Below are 9,979 nucleotides of genomic sequence, written 5' to 3'. Positions count from 1 at the left end.
GTAAAATCGCTTGATCGAACAATTAAATCGCTCGAATCCAACAATTCGAACGATTTTCGAGTACGGCCGAACAATTTTACTTCGATGTGTAAAGACTTCGAAAAATGCATTAAAAGGTCCCCATAGGCTAACATAGAACTTCGGCAGATTTAATTTGGCGAACTATTGAAGTCTAAGTTTTTTTAAAGAGATAGTACTTAGATTATTGAACATTTGAATATTCGAATATTTGAACTATTTTACTTCAAATCTAATTTTCTAAGTCGTGGTATCCTATTTGGTGGTCAAAGTATCCAAAAAATTACTTAGAATTTACTTCGAAAATTCCCTCTAATTCACTTTGACCCTTGATAAATCTGCCTCTGTGTGTACATCCTGTGCTTTAGAAAAGATTGGACACTTCACAATGGAACGGTTTTCAGATATTGTTACTGCTACTCACTGTAACTGGAGGAGTCATGGTAGGACTTTGTTGTTTTACTATCTACTACTTGGAGGAGCATGAGAGCATTTTAGCAATGCAGCTTTCAGCAGTAGGATTGTCACCTTTTTGGAATGAATTTACTTTCCAGTGGCAGGGGGAGGTGCTAAGGAGTGGAGCAGGTGAGCAGAGCTATGACATCACGGACACTTTGAGGGGCATCAGGGAAGAGAAAAACCAAAACTTACGCTGCAATTCTGGGCAGATCGGGAGCAGGCCAGGTGCTAAACATTGCCGGTAAATTACTAATACCGGCCTTGACAGGTATTTTAACAGTTAGGCCGGAAAAATACAGGGTGGGTGGCAACCCTAGTCAGCAGTAAAGTGTGGCTGAAATTTATCAGAGCACAAGTCACATGGCTGAGGTCACCTAGGAAACTAAAAGCACATCTAGCCCTATGTCATATTTCAAAATTCAATATAATAAATCCAATTGCTCTTTTAAAAAATAGATTTGAATGCAGGAATCTGCTGGAGAAGCACTATTAACTGATGCATTTTGTTTAAAAAAACAGTTTTTCTGTGACAGAAATCCTTTAAACACTCATTTGTTACAGAAAAAGAGAAAAGCAGTCTGAGAAGAATCAGCAAGAATACAGATATACACAGCTGTAGCTGACCATAAATACACTTTTAGAATGATGTAGTCATTTATATTTCAATATATTTAACTATTTTTTTTTAGTTTGTTTTTTTCAAATGATTTGGACTTTTTTTGTTCTACAGTTCTTTTTTGTGAATTATTTGTTTGCAACAGCTGAACTACCCTAGCAACCAGGGAGTAGTATGGAAGTTAGAATGAAAAATTAATCTCAATAGAAAGATTAGCAATAAAAAAATATGACAAACTAAAACATTAATGTAAGCTGGAGAGTGATAGAAAAAAAAGGCTAATCATTCAAAAACATACAAAATAGATAATGAAATTAGAAGAATAACTGCAAGAACTGGCCCGTAAATAGAATACTACTGTCAGTTGTAAAGATGAATATTATATTCAAGTTAATAAAGTTAATAAAGTTTCAAATGGATTCCTTTAGTGTTAATCCATTAGGATTAACAGTAAAGGAATCCTTTTGTTGACATTGTTTATTATCTGGCAAATCTCTTAAACATATTTTGAGTTTCTCCTCATTGAGAAATCTATCCCTTCTATTTATAGAGACGCACTCAGAAAAAGAAGCATTCATATCTGTCATAGTTCATGCAAATTGGTTTAAACCACAATGGCCTGAGTAGTATATGATTAACTGAACCATAACTGCCAGGCCAGCTGAAGGCTGTAAGGACCAGCCCGGGACTGGAACTCTTGGGACTTGTGTTTCTGGACAATTCAGTGCACTTGTGTCAGGTATTGCTGGGAGTCGAGCCGGGGACCTTTGGGTTTCTGGCTCGATACCCTAACCATTTGGCCAGGTGAGCAGCCTGTAGGGTTACTCACTGTGTGTAACCTGGCCTCTGCAGTCCCAGCCCAGCTGCCGCCTGATTGGCCTCTCCAGCCCCAGCTCAGCTGCTGCCTATCTTAATCAACCAATCAGGGCTGCCTCTTCCCTATTTAAGGGCAGCTCTCAGACCACTCCTTGCCAGAGCATTGCATGGTTTTCTAGTACTGCGGCATCGCCCCTAACTAGGTTTCTAGCTCTTGCCCCTTCTCCCTTGTTAGTCTGCCTTTTCTTGTCCTGCTTACCTTTCCTATCTTGTACCTTTCTAGCCTCGACCTTGTTCCAACCCTACCTTGTACTCCTCTCTTGCTATCCAGCTTCCAGCTCTCTAGCTATCCTGCTTCCAGTCCCTTCTTGCTATCCTGCTCCAGTCTCCCTCTCTTGCTATCCTGCTCCAGTCTCCCTCTCTTGCTATCCTGCTCCAGTCTCCCTCTCTTGCTATCCTGCTCCAGTCTCCCTCTCTTGCTATCCTGCTCCAGTCTCCCTCTCGCTATCCTGCTCCAGTCTCCCTCTCTTGCTATCTTGCTCCAGTCTCCCTCTCTTGCTATCTTGCTCCAGTCTCCCTCTCTTGCTATCTTGCTCCAGTCTCCCTCTCTTGCTATCTTGCTCCAGTCTCCCTCTCTTGCTCCAGTCCTATCTTGCTCCTGTCTTGCTATCCGCTCCTGTCTCCCTCTGCACTCTATCCCCCAGTTTGATCTACGCCCGCACCGTCCTGTCCCATCCAAGCTGTTCCACTCCTGCCACGTCCAGTCCTTTCCTGTTGAGTCGTCGCCCTCTTCTTCCTGTCTTGTCCAGTCCTGATCGTCGTCCTATCCGTCCTGTTCCAGTCTGACTCTTCGCCCTCATCTACCTGTTCCTGCTTCCCTTCAAGTTTCCCCTTGGCACATACAGCCCCTGCCTCAAGGACTCGCCCTTTCCCTTCAGACTCTACAGCGCCCCCTACCTAATCCTTGACAGAATGCTCTGGCCAAAAGAGTCTGCAAGGGCTGTTCCTGTGCCTTCTGACCAGATTCCCAAAAGACTGAATATTCTATTTTGACCCGCAGATACTGTGATGGCTCCCCAAGTAAAATTCCTATCTTTCTAGAGGAAGTCCTGCTCCTTTCAGAGAAAAAACACTTTCTAAGTGCTCCTCCAGTCGAGCAAGTTTCGGAAATCATTTTCTTCCTGCTAGAAGGTGAAGCTCGTTACTGGGCCGAGAACTTACTGTGCAGTAAATCCCCTATAATCTACGATACTGCTCAGTTTCTGTTGGCATTCCTAGATAAATTTGCCTCAGTTCCAGGGCCGGCTATCCCTCCGCAGTCTGCTCCAGTTCCAGGGCCGGCTATCCCTCCGCAGTCTGCTCCAGTTCCAGGGCCGGCTATCCCTCCGCAGTCTGCTCCAGTTCCAGGGCCGGCTATCCCTCCGCAGTCTGCTCCAGTTCCAGGGCCGGCTATCCCTCCGCAGTCTGCTCCAGTTCCAGGGCCGGCTATCCCTCTGCAGTCTGCTTCGGTTCCCGGGCCTGCCACCCCTCAGCAACTGCTTCCCCTGCAGCCTCGGCTGCCCACAGCTCCAGAGGGGCCTACCCAGCAGCATCGGCTGGCCACAGCTCCAGAGGGGCCTACCCAGCAGCATCGGCTGGCCACAGCTCCAGAGGGGCCTACCCAGCAGCATCGGCTGGCCACAGCTCCAGAGGGGCCTACCCAGCAGCATCGGCTGGCCACAGCTCCAGAGGGGCCTACCCAGCAGCATCGGCTGGCCACAGCTCCAAAGGGGTCTACCCAGCAGCATCGGCTGCCTACAGTTCCAGTGGGGCCTTCCCTGCAACCGCCATTGCCTTCAGCTCCAGAGCCGGTTCCCCAGCAGCCTCCGCTGCCCATGGCTTCAGCTAGGCTTCCCCGGCGACTGGCTCCCCACTGGCTGCCTCCTGCACTTGTGCCGGCTCAACAGCACCTGCCTCCTGTACCCATGCCTTGTCCTGTGCCCCCAGAAGTGGGGCTTCTGCCTGATCCTGTGCCCCCAGAAGTGGGGCTTCTGCCTGATCCTGTGCCCCCAGAAGTGGGGCTTCTGCCTGATCCTGTGCCCCCAGAAGTGGGGCTTCTGCCTGATCCTGTGCCCCCAGAAGTGGGGCTTCTGCCTGATCTTGTGCCCCCAGAAGTGGGGCTTCTGCCTGATCCTGTGCTCCCAGAAGTGGGGCTTCTGCCTGATCCTGTGCTCCCAGAAGTGGGGCTTCTGCCTGATCCTGTGCTCCCAGAAGTGGGGCTTCTGCCTGATCCTGTGCTCCCAGAAGTGGGGCTTCTGCCTGATCCTGTGCTCCCAGAAGTGGGGCTTCTGCCTGATCCTGTGCTCCCAGAAGTGGGGCTTCTGCCTGATCCTGTGCTCCCAGAAGTGGGGCTTCTGCCTGATCCTGTGCCCCCAGAAGTGGGGCTTCTGCCTGATCCTGTGCCCCGAGATGGGGGGCTTCTGCCTTGTCCTGTGCCCTCAGAGGTGGGGCTTCTGCAGTGTCTTAACACAGTGACTGTACCAACCCTTAAAATAACATTCAAAACCCAGGCACTCATGTGGAGGGCACCCGCGAGGGTGGAGTTGCCTATACTGTTGCCAAGTCCCAGGGCACCCGCATGGGTGGCTCTGCCAAACACCTGGGCACCCGCCAGGGTGGCTCTTCTGAGTCCCAGAGCACCCGCCAGGGTGGCTCTTCTGAGTCCCAGAGCACCCGCCAGGGTGGCTCAACCGAGTATCAGAGCACCCGCCAGGGTGGCTCTACCAAGTATCAGAGCACCCGCCAGGGTGGCTCTTCCGAGTCCCAGAGCACCCACCAGGGTGGCTCTACCAAGTATCAGAGCACCCGTGAGGGTGGCTCCTCCAGGTCCCAGAGCACCCGCCAGGGTGGCTCTACCTAGTATCAGAGCACCCGTGAGGGTGGTTCTACCAAGTATCAGAGCACCCGCCAGGGTGGCTCTACCGAGTCCCAGAGCACCCGCCAGGGTGGCTCTTCCGAGTCCCAGGGCACCCGCCAGGGTGGCTCTTCCGAGTCCCAGGGCACCCGCCAGGGTGGCTCTTCCGAGTCCCAGGGCACCCGCCAGGGTGGCTCTTCCGAGTCCCAGGGCACCCGCCAGGGTGGCTCTGCCGAGCATCAGGGCACCCGCCAGGGTGGCTCTGCCAAGTTCCAGGGTGGCTAATACAATAGCATTACCTTCTAGTTGGGCACCCATGTGGTTAGTTCTGCCCATAGCATTGCCAGTTCCCCAGGTGCACGAAAATGTTGGTCACTGTGGCGCCTGGGAGTCGCCTTGTGAGGGGGGGGGATACTGTCAGGTATTGCTGGGAGTCGAGCCGGGGACCTTTGGGTTTCTGGCTCGATACCCTAACCATTTGGCCAGGTGAGCAGCCTGTAGGGTTACTCACTGTGTGTAACCTGGCCTCTGCAGTCCCAGCCCAGCTGCCGCCTGATTGGCCTCTCCAGCCCCAGCTCAGCTGCTGCCTATCTTAATCAACCAATCAGGGCTGCCTCTTCCCTATTTAAGGGCAGCTCTCAGACCACTCCTTGCCAGAGCATTGCATGGTTTTCTAGTACTGCGGCATCGCCCCTAACTAGGTTTCTAGCTCTTGCCCCTTCTCCCTTGTTAGTCTGCCTTTTCTTGTCCTGCTTACCTTTCCTATCTTGTACCTTTCTAGCCTCGACCTTGTTCCAACCCTACCTTGTACTCCTCTCTTGCTATCCAGCTTCCAGCTCTCTAGCTATCCTGCTTCCAGTCCCTTCTTGCTATCCTGCTTCCAGTCCCTTCTTGCTATCCTGCTCCAGTCTCCCTCTCTTGCTATCCTGCTCCAGTCTCCCTCTCTTGCTATCCTGCTCCAGTCTCCCTCTCTTGCTATCCTGCTCCAGTCTCCCTCTCTTGCTATCCTGCTCCAGTCTCCCTCTCTTGCTATCCTGCTCCAGTCTCCCTCTCTTGCTATCTTGCTCCAGTCTCCCTCTCTTGCTATCTTGCTCCAGTCTCCCTCTCTTGCTATCTTGCTCCAGCCCTCTCTTGCTATCTTGCTCCAGTCTCCCTCTCTTGCTATCTTGCTCCAGTCTCCCTCTCTTGCTCCAGTCCTCTCTTGCTATCTTGCTCCTGTCTTGCTATCCGCTCCTGTCTCCCTCTGCACTCTATCCCCCAGTTTGATCTACGCCCGCACCGTCCTGTCCCATCCAAGCTGTTCCACTCCTGCCACGTCCAGTCCTTTCCTGTTGAGTCGTCGCCCTCTTCTTCCTGTCTTGTCCAGTCCTGATCGTCGTCCTATCCGTCCTGTTCCAGTCTGACTCTTCGCCCTCATCTACCTGTTCCTGCTTCCCTTCAAGTTTCCCCTTGGCACATACAGCCCCTGCCTCAAGGACTCGCCCTTTCCCTTCAGACTCTACAGCGCCCCCTACCTAATCCTTGACAACTTGCTGAGTCATTGATTGTATTCGTCAGTTCCTGGATAACCTTTGTTCCTTGTTCCTGTGATTTTGTTTCAGCTTTCCTTGCCTGCCTGGTAAAGACTTTGTTTTGACTTTGTATTTGTTTATGGCTATTTCCCTGGGCTTCCACACCCACTACCAAGTGTGAGACTTACTCCCGTTACAGCGGCTTCCCGCTGTGAACGTTACAAAGGCACTATGACCTCAAAAGAATGACAACACTACACAATGTTTTATGTTTACTCTCGATACAGGTTTGTAAAAACCTGAATGCTCTTTCTATGGCTGCCTGTAATATTAATATAATTATTATTATTAATATAACAGTTCTGCGCCTACTCTCTACTATTGCTGGTGCCTCAGGACATTCCATTGCAAATACTCCCCCCAAGTCCATGCCACAGGCTATCATGTTATTTTGGGTAGATTGCAGGACTATAATTTTACATTCTTATATACCAATACACAGTAAAGAATTAAAAAAAAGGGAGTCAAATATCATCACTAAAACATTTACCGGTCCAAGAGGTTGTAGAATACTGGAAAACAACTATAAAATCCTCTCTCGCTGATACAACACCCCTTCAATGCTCCACAAACTATTTCCCAGCCAGGCCCAGATTTCTGGCAAGGCCACATAGGCCCGGACCTAGGACAGCAGAAATTCAGGGGCGGCATGCCGCCCAGCCGCATTACAGTCAGTTGCGCATGCACAACCTCGCATATTTAAGCTGTGCATATATGCGCACTGCCGCACAAAGGAAGGGGGAAGCGGACGGGGAGAGAGACACGGAAGGGGGAAGCAGAAAGGTGAGGGGGTATCAGAAGAGGAGCAGGACAGGGAGGGAAGAGAGATGTGGAAGGGAAAGGGGAGGGAGATGCGGAAGGGAAGGGGAGAGTGATACAGAGAGGGGGAGATGAGCAGACACCACCTAGGGGTGCCCCGTTTGTAAATCCGGGCCTGTTCCCAGCACAACAAATAAATGTTGGAGATGTACACAACAACCAAGTACTATGCTACACATCTTCTGGGATTGCCCTAATATCCAGCACTTTTGGAAATGGAAGAGATATGGAAGAGATATGTAAATTTGAAGAAACCCATGCAGAATCTCACAAAAAAATGCTAAAACACTGGGCCACTTGGCGCCTCTGGATACAATATCTTGATCCTAACACATAGTGACACAAGGGAGATACCCCTGCCAAACTAAACTACCAACTCACACTAAAGACCATTGCTACTGGAACTCAAACATTGGTTTACAATTTACCTTACGGGTTGTTGATAGAATGTAATAATTGTTATACATACATTAATTATGCTAATCTCAATTATATGATTTCCTCTAGTAGGTAACGTGTTCTTGCTTTGTCTGTTATTCCCTTTCCCCCTTCTCCCTTAGTTCTTCCCCTGTACTACTGGTTCCTACCCAATATGACTGTTGACAAAGAAGCGGGAGCTTCGAAACGTTGCAGAGTTTCAGATAAAGCAATTTTCTTTTATTCACTACACTGGTCTGGACTTTTTTGTTTTGATATATATATAGATAGATAGATAGATAGATAGACATATATATATATATATATATATATATATACACTTTATAAGGAAAAGTAACGCCTCCCAGGCATTTTGTCTGTTTTAGCAGCAATTAGACACTTGACCTAAGATGATAAAACATATTTCTGATGCAAATCCCTATATTATGCAAATACCATTTCTTGTATTTAAACCTTTATATCTTGTTACAGAAGTGGAATTACACAAAGATTTGGGCAGATTTATAAAGTCATGGTTATCCTGAAAAAAAATTATGTATATTCTAGGTAAAATAAACCTCCTCCCCCAAATCTTGATGGCAGACTGACAGGTGAAGTAAGAGCTAAAGACAAATTCAGAAAAAATGTCTTTAAAATGTCGTGCAAAAGACAAAATGTCGTGCAAAAGACAGAATATATATTCTGATAACTGTCCGTTTAAAAGACAAATTCACAAAAGTGGAGATAGAGGTTTGTGAATTTGGTAGGAAATCTGACATTTTTATCTGCACATTTATTTTGTCTCAATATCACCACTTTTGTGAATTCAAGACTTGTCCAGTCCCTTATAGAGGTATGGGACCTGTTATCCAGAATGCTCGGGATTTAGGGCTTTCCAGATAATCTTTCTGTAATTTGGATCTTCATACCTTAAGTCTACTAGAAAACATTAAATAAACCCAATAGGCTGGCTCTGCTTCTAATAAGGATTAATTATATATTAGTTGTGATCAAGTACAAGATACTGGTTTATTATTACAAAGAAAAGTGAAATTGTTTTTTAAAATATGGATTATCTGGATAAAATGGAGTTTATGTGAGACGGTCTTTCCGTAATTCGGAGCTTTCTGGATATCTGTTTTACCATACAGTATATACTGTAAATCATACTGTATGAAAATACTTTTTTCTGTTGTGATTGGTGCTTGTTACGGAGATGTTAGGAGAAAAAACATCCTAAACTGAATTCATTGGGATCTTTACATTACTTTAATGTTAAAACAGAAAAGGAACCTCAAATATAAGATGAAAACAATGGGCCAGATTTTCTTGCAAATCAAACCTGCGAGGCAAGATGTGCGGATAAAAGTCATGAGCTGCTTAAGAAATGGCCGACTCAAGCAAAATTCTGTAAGTGAGAAAGAAATAAAAGCAAGTTGCTAACGGCAGCTGTCCACCATTCTGTACATACAATATCTGTGTTTCCCATTCATGCACAGGGCAAATGTGGTCTGTTTAAAGGAGAAGGAAAGCTCCAAGACAGTTTATTGCCAACATATTAGCCACAAAAGTGCAAGCCAGAACACTATATTTATTCTGCAGAATGCTTTACCATACCTGAGTAAACAGCTCTAGACACTGTCTCTGTTTGTTTAGGATAGAAGTTGCCAAATAACCTTAGTGTGACATCACTTCCTGCCTGAGTCTCTCCCTGCTCACTTACAGCTCTGAGCTCAGATTGCAGCAGGGATGGGAGGAGGGAGGGAGAGAGGAGCAAACTGAGCATGCTCAAGCCCTGCCCTGGAGGTTTCAGCTGAAAACAGGAAGTCTGATACAGAAGCCCATGTGTACACAATAGAAGGAAAGAAATGCTGTGTTTCTTTTGACAGAGGACTCAGAGCAGCATCACTCTGAGGGTTTACTGGTGTATTTATATAGACCTTTCTGATAAAGCTTACTTAATTTTAGCCTTTCCTTCTCCTTTAATAGTTAAAATGTGGTTTAGTTCTTCTTTAAGTTGGAGCAGGGAAAATCTATGATTTGAATTAACACTGAAGACATTTAAAAATCAATTTAAAACAAGGGGCGGAAGAAAACCTCAAACTTTGTAAACATCTGCCATTTTAATGGAATAATTGCAACTATTAATATTAATTTGCATAAGACCAAACTCACAGACATGATTTATAGGTCAGGTTTTTTTAACAGAATGTAATAAACTGAAATGAAGCTGAATAATGATTCTTGTTTATTTCCAAATAAATGATGACTCTTGTCAAATGTTAAAATGAATGGTTCAGATATGCAGATGAAAGGGTCACTCGCATGAGAATTACACAGAGCTGACACAGTGACAAATAGGAATCAACG

Source organism: Xenopus laevis, chromosome 8S, assembly GCF_017654675.1.
Source record: "Xenopus laevis strain J_2021 chromosome 8S, Xenopus_laevis_v10.1, whole genome shotgun sequence".
NCBI classification, from domain to species: Eukaryota; Metazoa; Chordata; class Amphibia; order Anura; family Pipidae; genus Xenopus; species Xenopus laevis.
Note: the sequence above shows the minus strand (reverse complement) of the source record.